Here is a 12,935-nt window from a genome sequence, read left to right on the forward strand (position 1 = left end):
CCTGAGGAGTATTCTGGTATCCACCTGTAATTGCCAGCTGGATGGACTTCTAAGACATATTTTGGTTTAAATAGCTACGAATATCTGTTAGTGATTTACATTACTACTCTCTGGAATTCCTTACTTTAAACCTGGTTTCTCTGAGCTATTTCAGGTGGAATATTTAATGTCTTTCTCATAAATGAGAGCATGTATATATAAATAGTATCAAGATGACATATCTGTCTGGCAGCTACAATGATCAAGAGGATGGAGCTAGCCAGGCTCCTTTGCCATGGGTGTTTGCCATCATGGGTTTTCTACTGTCAGCAATCCCTGTAGTGCATCTGTTCCATTAGTAATCAAAAGTCTTGATTGGCTCATGGCTTTCCAGTGTGTGAGCTGATGATGGTGGGGAGGTTTTAACTGCAATTTAATCATGGGTATATCGAGAAAAGTCTTTTTTCTTTGATTTAGAGCAGGAAATGTGGCCACAGGACAGAAACTGTGTGCATTTACTTTCCTAGAAAAACATGCAAACACGCCCAAAGTCTCCTAATTAATATCTGAAGAAGGCAGATTTCAGTGTGCTTTCCATGTTAGTGACATTATGGTGCTTTAGTAGTTAATAGAAGAATGAGGAAGTATTTGATATCCCCCTAGCTGTAGCCTTCTCCAAATAATACAGGCTTTTATTATGCCTCTTGATACATTAATTTTGATCAGCTGTCCGTAGGTTATCCTTACCTTCACTGGCTATCAGTACTCTGACTCTTCCTTCACAACTTCATTTCTTTTTTAGGAAGTTATAGCACCCTTAATCTTGGGAAAGAGAAATTCAATGTAATTAATGCCATATGTTAATTGTTATCTTCAGTTTAAAGTTATGGGGGGGGGGAAAAATGCTTGTTGGTTTGTTCACATGCACACAGAGGTGCCCGTGTTCTCTCATCCATGTTCTCTCATCCTTGTTGCCTGTGGTGAAAATGAACACTACTTGAGTTGAAATTACATGGGTAAATGATGTGCTTTGCTCATACAGCTTGAGAGAGAATGTGCATCTTCACAGTAGCACTGGCCAAGAAGGCAAACAGCATTCTGGCCCATATCAGGAATAGTGTGGCAAGCAAGACCAGGGGAGTGATTGTCCCCTTGTACTCAGCACTGGTAAGGCCACACCTTGAGCACTGGAGTCAGTTTTGGGGCCTTCACTACAAGAAAGACATTGAGATGCTGGAACATGTCCAGAGAAGGGTTAATAAAGCTGGTGAAGGGTCTGAAGAACAGGGATGGTGAGGAGCAGCTGAGGGAACTCCTGTTGTCTAGTCTGAGAAAAAGAGGATGAGGGAAGACATCACTCTCTCCAACTACCTGAATGGAGGGAGGGAGGTGGCTGTTGGCCTCTTCTCACTAGTAACAAATGGTAGGATGAGAGGAGACAGCCTCAGGTTGCACCAGGGGATATTTAGGTTGGATACTGGAAGAAAATTCTTCACTGGAAAGATTCTCAAAGACTGCAACAGGCTGCCCAGGGAAGCTGGTTGAATCCTCATCCATGGAGGTGTTTAAAAGCTGCAATGATGCGGTGCTGAGGGACATGGTTTAGCACCAGCCTTGGTAGAGTTAGAGAACAATTGGACTTTATGACCATAAAGGTCTTGTCCAACTGAAATGATTCTGTAATTCTGTAACACAGAGGCTAAACCAGGATCTGCTCCATAAACACTACAAGTGACGTGCAACACGAGTCAGTCATTTAAGTAAAAATAGTCAGGAGCTGTGTACAAAGCAAAATTTGCTTCACCATTTGCATTTCAGCTCCTGTCTGGCATGGTTAGTAAATCTGCCAACAAGGAAAACTCTTTCACTGGGTATGTGCTGTTCTAAGGCTTGTGTAAGCTGAAAGGTACTGAATTGTTGGATAAAACTCACTTTTATTTGATGCAGTGAAGCACGTGGCCGACTTTAGTCACCTTCGTTGGCTTTATTTAGTAGGTCTAAATTTTTGCCATCATTAGCTTTCATTGGAACACTCTAAATAACACTATTTGCTGTTGCACAGCAGCATATGGTGTGTTAATGCTTTCTCTTTATTTTTAGTAGGCCAGAACTATGTGTTCCTCCCTCCAGCATGAGCTGGCTTTCCTTGTGCACATTCCTTGCAGTCCATCTGCCTATAAATGTTTCTCAGAGTGCATCGAATGATGATGCTAAGATACTGATGTGTTAAGTCATTAACAATAAAAAAATCAAACAGCAAATGTTGTGGTGTATTTGGCCAGCACACATTCCACTACTGCCCCAAAATCAAGCAGGCTCTGGTTTTCAACTCTTATTTGGAGGTTTGTCATTTAAACTCAGCATTGGGAGTAAACCTGATATATTCTCCTTGTGTTTTGGGTAGAAGGGAGTTTTGGTGTGATTAAGGCAGGCAGTGTAAAGCAAGTGCTCTCAGACTTGGGGAGAAGCTGAGTGTTTTTTCCCAGTCACTGTGAAACGAAGGCACCCAAGAAAGGCTGAGTGCCTGTTAGACACAATCCAGCCAGTAAGTTGTATTTTCTGAGAGGTGAGGGATTTTCATTAGATAATGCTCATGCAAAACAAAACTGTACTTCTGTGATGTTGTGGTATAAAACACTGCCTATTTGCAAAACAGCAGAGGTTGCCACCTCTTCTTGCTTTACCTCCATAACTATTGAACTATCAAACTTACAGAGTTGCCTAGAGCTGACAAGTTGCTTTTTTTTTCCCCCAGTGGGCTCCTCAGGACTATTGAGCTTACTTCAGGAGTAATTCTTGCTCTGACAGAGCCTTGAACTCAAAGTGGTATTAAACAAGAGTCCCAGATCTTGTGATTTCCTAGTGAAAAAACAAAGGGTAAACAGGTGGCAGGGCTAGATAGAATGTTTCTTTTCATTTTTACCACTGCTCTGACAGCTTGCCCTAGAAGCTTTCTCTTTAGAAAATAGATACAACAGTACACAGAACTGGTCAGGCATACACAGCGCCTGCCAGCCTCTGACTCCGGCCATCTGCACTGTAAATCCTTGGGTTTAAGGGTTGGTCCTTTACTTATTTACACTGCAACAATTTTATTCTTTGCTTAAAAAATAATTATAATTAAAATAATGAAACTCTTCTGTTGTGAGTGCCTGGTGTGCTCCCCCCAGTCACACTGAAGGTAAATTAACATTGTCTATCAACGCCTATGTATAAGCTTAAAACAAGTGTTGAGTAAACAGTTGATTCACAGCAATATCTCTGTGCTCTTAACCAGTCCCAGATCAGTATCTAACTAGTAGAGCAGCATACACCCACTGTCTCACATGTAGTAATACTTCAGTATTTAATAGCAGCATTTTCTAGCACAGTTCATTTTTCACCGGGACAAAAATGGTTTTGAGGTGAGAGTTGTGCACCGTGTTTGAGTTGGTGTAGACAGCTTTGTACTGGCAAATGGTCGCCTTGTTCTCATCAATAGCTGCTCAGGGATGAGCAGAAACCACAGCAAGCATAGATTACATCAAGAAAGAAGAATGAGAACTGCTTCATGTGGATCAGCAGAGTGCTGCTTCGTCTGGATCTGCAAGGCAGGTACTGTTGGAACCCTTCAATACACAGATGAGCATTGCATCCAAGTTTAGATCTCTGGCAGAATGCTTGGGAAACTGGGTCTTAAAGATCTGGGCATAGCATGCCACTTCTAGCATGTCAGTAGCCAAAATCTGGTGTCTTAACCCAACTCTTTTGTAAAAGCATGTCTGCCTACCCCCCCTTTATATTAACTTCCTCTATGTTGCATCCTTTTCTGCAGCCCCCTGTGCTAGTGAGTAAGCATGGCAGCATCTAGCTTACATGAGTTATCTCAAGCGGGTATTTAAAGTGCTAGACTCTGATTAAAATCCCACTGATTCTATGCTTTAGGTAGTAGGGTGACTCAAAATGCCTTTGTCAGATGTCTTTAACTTCTCCAGCTGTCCTGTCACTCAGGAAGAGTCAGAAGCTGGAGTCTTACGCTCACTAAATCTGGAAGGCTCAACTGTTAGCATAACAGATTTGGCAGCTTGGGGCAGGATGTGGATGACACCAGCCTTTTCCATTGCTGCCACACCTTGCAGAGAGAGGAGTAAAGTCTCCTGCTCCTTTGTTTTATTTTACACTGACAGTGAAAACAGCATTTTCCAGGAGAACTGAGCTGACTGAGGGCTGATAACAGAAACTGATTATGGCATCTTCACAGGTTGCTTGCATGGTGAACACTTGTTCACCTTCTACGAGATACATCAAGTCTGGTATTTGGGGGAAGGTGCTGAACTTGCATCACGTGCATGATACAGGAGGTGACTGGTCTGCAGTCCCCTGAGCTTGAAAGAAAGTGGGTGATTGAGTCCAGTCAGAAAGGCCTCCATTAAGCCTTGGCATCCCTGCTGTGTAGTACAGAGACACAAGGAGTTGGTACTAACTGGGTTTATGCGTGCAGTCCTGATGCATCCAAAACTAAAAGTAAGAGATGTTCTTTTAGAGACTCTGGGCAGAATGCTGTAGTCACAATTAAAACTTTATTTACTTGCATATCAGGATAAATAGTATGGCACAGGGTTCTACAAGCAGGATCAATGCAACACTATTTTTAAGTAGCATAATGCAGCACTTACAGAACAACTTCAGTTATAGCTTCTAATCAGCTGGACCCACTGCAGCTCAGGCCAAATCTTAACACATGATTTGCTGTATTGGCACAACTATCATAAGCTAGACTCAAAAATCATCTAAAGGAATGTGAGTTCTTCCTGCAGTCCTAGGAGGAGGCAGACAACAGTGGAGGTGTCCAGGGTCACCAGCAAGTCCTGGGCCTTGTTGTCCAGCAGCAGTTCTGGTCTAAGTCCCCCACTTAAGATTTGTAACTGCTGGATTTTACAGGCAGTGCTGTGTGTGATGTTTATGCTGCTTCTCTCAGGGTCATCAACACAAGGCTGGCTATGTGCCTGGCACCTTCAAGGCTAGTAAGAAAGGGAGTCATCAGCTGGCGCCCAGTAACCTTGGGGCTGATAGAGAGGAGAAGAAGAAATCTGTTTGGTTTGTCTGCTTGATTCACAGGACCTTCAGGGCCTGATAATAAGGGAAAAGGAATGCATACATGACCTGGCTGGTCACAGAAAACAGCTGCTTGCCTTATGGTGTTGGTTATGCTAACCATATTACTAGGGGAAGGAGCAGGGGGTACTGACCACATGCTTAATGCTGGTTTTGGTAGCGCTAACCTAAGGATGTTAAGTAGAGCCTCATCACCTCCCAACAAGGATAAAAAAAGACTTCATAGAAATCATCCTGCGTAACTGGTTAGGGCCTGCATGTGAGATCTGTCGCCTTCCCCACCCTTGAGCCTTCAACAGGAGATCTCTGTGCTTTGTGGTCACCTGGCAACTGTGTACACAATGCAAGAGCGAGTTTTCTCTTTTCAAGTGACATGATCTTGGTTTAGCCTTAGTCACAAACTGCTACCATCAGGTTATACTCATTTTGTGTTGGGTTTTTTTTTTTTCTCCTTTGTCCACAGAAACTACAGTCCTAACATCACATTACTGTCAATTTTAACAGAAATCTTATGCCTATGAAATAGAGAAACATTGGGTTTTTGTTCTGTAATTTGTTGATGGTTACCCTAGCTGCATGCTTGAGTGCATTTGCATTTTGGCTTTGCTTCTAGCATAGTGTTAAAATTGTTGCACAAACAAACCTTTCATTTTGCTTCCACAATACCTGCAGGAGCAGGCTTCTACACAAACCAGATTTAGTCCTAACTTTATCATTCCATTTTAATTATCCTCTTAAAAATACAGCTTTTACAGCAATAATCATAACATTAACAACCCCTTTTTTGAAGATTTAGTGGTTTTAAGCCAGCTGGATTTGGAATGGTCTGATGAACAGTCATGAAAAGGAAGAAACTAGCCTGTGTGATGCAGTTACTAAGACTGAGATCTGCTTTAGTCAGGGTCAGAATAAAATAAACTGCAATAAAAATGTTCACTAACTAGGAAACAGTATCTTGAGAAACAAAGATTTGGAAAAGTTAGAGAAATTGAAGAGTTAGAGAAACTGCAAAGCTAAAAGAAGGGCAGAAAATCTCTAAGTGTACAAGCTTGATGAGGAGACAGTTTATGGAACTAGATGAATGAGCAGCACCCAGCTGAAGAGAACTAGAAGATAGCAGTTTCTGAATGGTAACATGAGGGGGAAGCTTTGTTTCTTCACAAGGAGAAAAGTGTTTTATGTTTATGGAGTTTGTTTAGTAGTATAACTAAATTTGTAAGTGGAATATCCTAGTGACTGGCTTGGTAAAAGAGTTTAGCACACAGCTTTACAGTACAAATTCTGGTTCACAATTCTTGTCATTAACAAAGGAGCACCATAGCCTTCCTCAACACTCAGTGACAGACCTTAATGCTAAATAAGGAAACAAAAGAAGTACTAATTTGTAGAGTTGAGTTCAGGATCTAGAGAAAGGGAGAGGAGGAAGTGATATATACTGCTGAGCCTACATTAAAGTTTCAGGATAAGGCACCAAATGTGTGCAAACCTCAAACAGAATCTTCCAAAACTGTGAAGTCTGGATGCTTTGTGTGTAGTTCTTACATCTGCAAGATACAGAAAACTACCAGTTGCAGCTTTGTCTTTTTTTTGTATTGTGGTTTGGGTTTTTTCCTTTGCATATGCCCCCAATGGCCAACATATGTGGGGAAGAATAAGCAGACTAGACAATCATAGAATCAATAAGGTTGGAAGAGACCTCAAAGATCATCAAGTCCAGCCTGTCACCACAGACCTCATGACTACTAAACCATGGCACCAAGTGCCACATCCAATCCCCTCTTGAACACCTCCAGGGACAGTGACTCCACCACCTCCCTGGGCAGCCCATTCCAATGGCTAACAACTCTCTCTGGGAAGAACTTTCTCTTCACCTCGAGCCTAAACTTCCCCTGGTGCAGCTTGAGACTGTGTTCTCTTGTTATGTTGCCTGGGAGACGAGACCAACTTCCTCCTGGCTACAACCACCCTTCAGGTAGTAGTAGACAGCAATAAGGTCTCCCCTAAGCCTCCTCTTCTCCAGGCTAAACAATCCCAGTTCCCTCTGCCTCTCCTGGTAGGGCTTGTGCTCAAGGCCTCTCCCCAGCCTCGTTGCCCTTCTCTGGACATGTTCAATAGTCTCAATATCCTTCTTAAATTGAGGGGCCCAGAACTGGACAAAACCACTGATATAAAATAAAAAATAGCCTGATTACATTTCACAAACTACACCAAGGTGCTGACAGCTGCAATTGCAGTTGCAGCATAGATAGCATTTCAGTCACCAGCTGGCCACTGAACTGTGATGCAAGCCTGCTCCAGCAGCAGTTCTAACCAAACTGGGAGGGAAACACCAGAATCCTGTGAAAACTACAGCAAGTCATTACTTTCTTCAGTATCTCTCACGGTACAGGAGAACCTGTCATTTGGGTCATACTTTTAGAAATCAAGCAATTAAGAATTTTTTTTTGTTTCATAAAAACTCACAGGAATGTCAACAAGCAACGGACAATACCAGATTAGGCAAACTTGGAAGATTACAGTTCCAGCTGCTCAGGTTCAGGTAAATTAGACTGAGCTTAACCAGATTGGTTTGCTCTACTTCCAGTTTGAGGGTGTTCCAGCTTGAACAGGCTGAAGAGAGCTGTTAAACAGCCATTAGCATGATGAGCAATAGGACATGACAGACCCCTCGACTACAGAGCAGGTGCTTTTTGCCCATTCAAATCAGAGCTCTGAATGGCCTCGAAGAGCAGAGTAACCTAAAAGAGTTCATGCTTGAAAATAAACTTTATTTTAAAACTTATTAAGAACACTGGTGTTTTTTACTTGTTATCGGAGCTCAATTTGAAACATTCTGTGGGAAACAGTTACCATAAATTCATTTTAAAACTTACTGCCATGTGGCCATTAGATATCTGCTGTGCTGATTTGGCTGTCTGCATGTGGAGAAGAGAAGGGGGGAAAAAAAGACCAGTACTTGAATTGGATGCACAAGCACAGCATAAAGCTAACTGAAAGGATATTGGCTTTGAAAGAATAATCTTTCCAGCAGCTCTCTCAAGTGTCATCCACCTTGCCTACTCTAGCTAGTTTCATCATTAACACTGTCCCAGGTTCAAGGACTAATTTAAAGCTAGGCCTCTAAGGGCCACTTTTAATTCAAGGAGACCCTTATATGTGCAGAGCTGGGACTCCTAGGTGCACTTTTAGCTACTTAAATGGCATAATACTTTTTTTTCTTAAGGTGGAAGGCTTGCATTGAATTTGTCTTTGAAGGTGCTGTGCACAGTATTTTGTATCACAGACATTTCAGCATGGTTTACTTGTGGTCTTCTTTGCTTGTTCCAAGGGAGATGTGTGCAACCTCAGCGACTGATTTGCCTTTTGCTTTTACAGGGATCAATATAGACAAATCAATAAAGATTTGTCTGTGTCATACATTGTAATGCATGCCTTAAAAATGTCATGCATTTCAGTCAGCACAAATGGTAATCACAAAGAGGAGAGTATCACTTTGAAATGTCATCCTGCCTTTAGCTCCTTGTCATTTTCACTTGCTTGTTTTGCATCATCTAGTCTATCTGAGGGGACATCCATAAACTGGTATCCCTTGGGAAGCTGGCTCAGGCTTTACTCAAGGTCTGATGCACCAGGAATTCTCACAAACTGCATTTCATACTTACAGAGAGCCATAGCAACAGCCTGTAAAGAGAGCTTGCCTGTTTACACTTGCTGTATGTTCCACTATGGTGGATGAAAATAGGAATGAGAGAAGACCAATGGAGCTCATAAGAGAAAAGTGTTGTTACATGTATTTGTAAGTATGTTGTAGAAAAAAGAATCCACATTCCAAACTAATTATTTTTACTAAACCACAGCAAAGATGGACTATCAGTGGCCAAAACTCCTTTAAGAGTTTATGGGACTGCTATGGGGCTTGCCTGCTGCTCTAGTATGAGATGAAGAGGTGGTTGTGATTCTAAGCATATGTGATGTGAAAATAAATATGTAGTGATATGAGCATATCTAGTTTTGCTCCCTTGGCTTCATGCCCAGGTCTGTGCTGTTGCTACCTATACAGCCTCTCTGGAAAAGCTTTAAGAAAGAGTTCCCTGTTGGCAGTGATCCCTTAGACCCCAAGCTCCAGGTCTCAGTTGGAACTCCTGCACAGTAGGGGAGCTATGGTTCCTAGGGAGGGGGAAGAAGGCTGTGGAAGAACAGCATCTCCTGGAGCACAAGGGATGAGTTGAGGGATATGGAAGAGATCTGTTCTTTATGAATTCCAAACATTTCACAATACCCAAAAAGTTTTACAATGTTTTATGTTTTCCTGGTGAGGGAAGACTGAGAATTGTACCATGAAAGATTTAAATAGCTCCAGCCTAAGCCAGGGGAGGTTTAGACTGGATGTTAGGAAGAAATTCTTCATAGAGAGAGTGATTGACCATTGAAATGGGCTGCCTGGGGAGGTGGTGGAGATGCCATCACTGGAGGTGTTTAGGAGGTGACTTGATAGGGTGCTTGGTGCCATGGTTTAGTTGATTAGATGGTGTTGGGTGATAGGTTGGACACGATGATCTCGAAGGTCTCTTCCAACCTGGTTTATTCTATTCTACTCTATTCTATTCTTGACCTGTCTCAGAACTGGTAATTGCCAGACTTCTGCAAGCTGAACAGAGGAAACTGTTATTGCAGAGTGCAAGAAAATGATTCACAGCACTGCTCATGAAGATACTGGGATGTCAAATAGCCCCAGGTTAAAGACTGGTGAGTTCTGCAATTGCTGACTTGAAGAATAACCTCTTGTGAAGCTTTATGAAGATGGGCAGGTAATTATTTGTGCTCAGACCTTGCAAGATAATAAGCTAATTGAGGGGTTACTTGAGTTTTGCCTCACTAACATTTTAAATTAATAACTTCCAGTTCATAAGCCTAAAAGCTTCAGAATTTTTTTATTATTTATTTTTCTAAACTGAGCTTTAGCAAGAAGGTTAAAAGACTTCCCTCAGCTGTAAGATGTTGGAAAGGCAGTCATGCAACAGTCTTTCTCACCAAGATGATGTTCAATCTCCCAGCGAAATGCAAAACCCCACAAGTGCACGGTTCCACTTTTGTCTGAGCATCAGATAGCAAATACAGCATTTTACCTTTGGAAATAATTCAACATTTCCAAGCACAGTTTGAAATACTGTCAGCAATTCTGCAAATCAACTCCTGCTTCCAAATGCACATTGAAAACTAAACCTGTGAGACGGTGAAGAATGCTGTGTCCAGATTAAATCACAGCCATATTCTCTCTGCTTATCTAGCATTTGTAGCTAGATAAATGAAACCCAGGAGGACCTCACTGCACATACATCAAGAGACAAAATTATGTGGACAATTACTGTAAACTCCTGCCTAAGTTTAAAAGGCATTCTTTTAACTCTTATCATTCCATACACTGACCTTGACAAGCTAAGCCAGAAACTTAGTAACTGTGACTTTGCCTTTCGGGAATAATCTAGTGAATACCAGTCAAGAAGTTTGTTACAGGCTGTGGCAGCCTATCAGTGCTATGAGAAAAGAGGAGCTGTGTGATGTGCAGCTTGAAATGAAAATATTTCATTTCCCTCCAGACAATGAGGCTAAAGCTTCTTAACTGTTTTTTCCTGTGCTACTGTGCTTTATTATCACTGAAAACTGAAGCACATTCAGCTGACCTTGACTACTTGAGACCTTTTTTTGAGAAGTTTAAAGAAAATAAAACATCAGTAACACTGTCAGTTGGTGAGGATTTGTTGTGAAAATGCTAGTTTCAGTTCCAAAGAACTCAGTAGAATGTGGGAATTCATTTTATTGCATTTCACCATTCATTAGGCTATAAACCTGATTTAAATCAGTTTCTTTTCAGAGTCTCTTGGAGCTCCCAGATCTGAAGTCTAAACACAACTTGCCTTGAAGAGAGATCTCCTGAGGCCTGGCTTTTATTCTGGAGAAGCAGCTTGCATCTTTCTGTTGTGCATCTGTACATATCAGGATATTGCCTTTTTCTTAGATCATGTGTATAATGTATTTCTCATGTGTGTGTGTGTGTGCCCACATTGAAAAATAGCTGATTAGCTATTTCTTAACTTTTCTACTCAATCTTTCTGAAACCATAGGACTGGGTAGCCTTTTAAAAGGCACATTCTCTGCACCTATGAGCTGCTGCTGAAATCTTGCCAGCCTGTTCTGCTGCCATCTTGCCAGCCTGTTCTGCTGCCCTCCCTAGATCCCAGTCATAGAGGAGAGTGGACTGCTCAGAGAGAACTGGCAGCAGAAGTGACTATTTCAATTAGCTGTGAGGAACCTGAGCAAATTCGCACTTATTTTCCTTGAAAATGTCATCAGAGAGGAACTCAAAAATTTGGAAGTCAGAGGGGTTTCAAATTTATTTCAATTATTACTACCACAAAAGGCTTGAGGATGATAAATAAGCATCTCAAATTATGCCTTCATTGGCAAGTAACTTGCCAAAATAGAAGGCAAGCAGTAGGTTGAAGGGGATGGTGCTGAAGCTTTTTGTTGGTGGTGCTTTATAGTTTCAGTTTCATAGTTTCATTCAGGGTTGGAAGGCACCACAAGGATCATCTAGTTCCAACCCCCCTGCCATGGACAGGGACACCCCACACTAGATCAGGCTGGACAGAGCCTCATCCAGCCTGCTCTTAAACACCCCCAAGGACGGGGCCTTGACCACCTCCCTGGACAACCCATTCCAGGGTTTCACCACTCTCATGGGGAAGAACCTCCTCCTCACATCTAGCCTGAATCTCCCCACCTCCAGCTTCATTCCATTCCCCCTAGTCCTATCACTACCTGAGATCCTGAGCAGTCCCTCCCCAGCCTTCCTGTAGGCCCCCTTCAGATACTGGAAGGCCACAATGAGGTCACCTGGGAGCCTTCTCTTCTCCAGACAGAACAGCCCCAACTCCTTCAGTCTGTCCTCATAGGAGAGGTGCTCCAGCCCTCTGCTCATCCTTGTGGCCCTTCTCTGGACACGTTCCAGCACCTCCACATCCCTCTTGTAATAGGGGCTCCAGAACTGGACACAGTACTCCAGGTGGGGTCTCACCAGGGCTGAGTAGAGGGGGAGGATCACCTCCCTCGACCTGCTAGCCACACTTCTCCTGATGCAGCCCAGGATCTGATTGGCTTTGCGGGCTGCAAGTGCACATTGAGAGCTCATGTTGAGCATTTTGTCCACCAGCACCCCCAAGTCTCTCTCCTCAGGGCTGCTTTCCAGCCAGTCACTGCCCAGCCTGTATTTGTGCCTGGGATTGCCTCAACCCAGATGCAGGACCCTGCACTTGCTCTTATTGAACTTCATGAGGTTGGCCTGTGCCCACCTCTCCAGCCTGTCAAGGTCCCTCTGGATGGCCTCCCTTCCCTCCAGCCTGTCTGCTGCACCACACAGCTTGGTGTCATCAGCAAACTTGCTGAGGGTGCACTCAATGCCACTGTCCATGTCACCCACAAAGATGTTGAACAAGACAGGTCCCAGGACTGATCCCTAAGGGACTCCGCTTGTCACTGGCCTCCACTGGGACATGGAGCCATTGACAGCCACTCTCTGGGTACGGCCATCAAGCCAGTATCTCTAGATGTAGTCTCCATCTCCACTCCATGTTTGATACTTTCTGAAAGGATCACTTACATAATCTTTCTTCAGCTGAGGAACTCACCAACAAGTGGTACTGTGCTTAACTCTTTATACAGCTGATATTAAAAGCTGCATGTTGTTAATAGGAGTCAGTCCTGTCCTAAGTGTAGCACTGGGGCACAGAGGGAGGATTGATGGAGGCAGGATAGATGAGCAGAGTGCCCAGGTGGCCAAGAAGGCTACCAGCATCCGGGCCTGT

General features: G+C 43.0%; 1 long non-coding RNA gene across 2 annotated transcripts; it reads left to right on the top strand.

Moving 5' to 3' along the window:
* The first annotated feature begins 3,370 nt into the window (after positions 1-3,370).
* LOC137453254 (uncharacterized) lies at positions 3,371-11,659 on the top strand. Of its 2 annotated transcripts, XR_010990308.1 has the most exons (4): positions 3,371-3,573; positions 8,738-8,869; positions 9,695-9,881; positions 10,946-11,659. It is a non-coding gene; the product is annotated as an uncharacterized lncRNA (long non-coding RNA). The 2 variants fall into 2 exon arrangements; XR_010990309.1 differs by lacking the exon at positions 8,738-8,869.
* Positions 11,660-12,935: the final 1,276 nt, after the last annotated feature.

Source organism: Melanerpes formicivorus, unplaced genomic scaffold (assembly GCF_026170545.1).
Source record: "Melanerpes formicivorus ecotype bairdi unplaced genomic scaffold, bMelFor1.0.p_v2 SCAF_63, whole genome shotgun sequence".
In the NCBI taxonomy this organism is placed as follows: domain Eukaryota; kingdom Metazoa; phylum Chordata; class Aves; order Piciformes; family Picidae; genus Melanerpes; species Melanerpes formicivorus.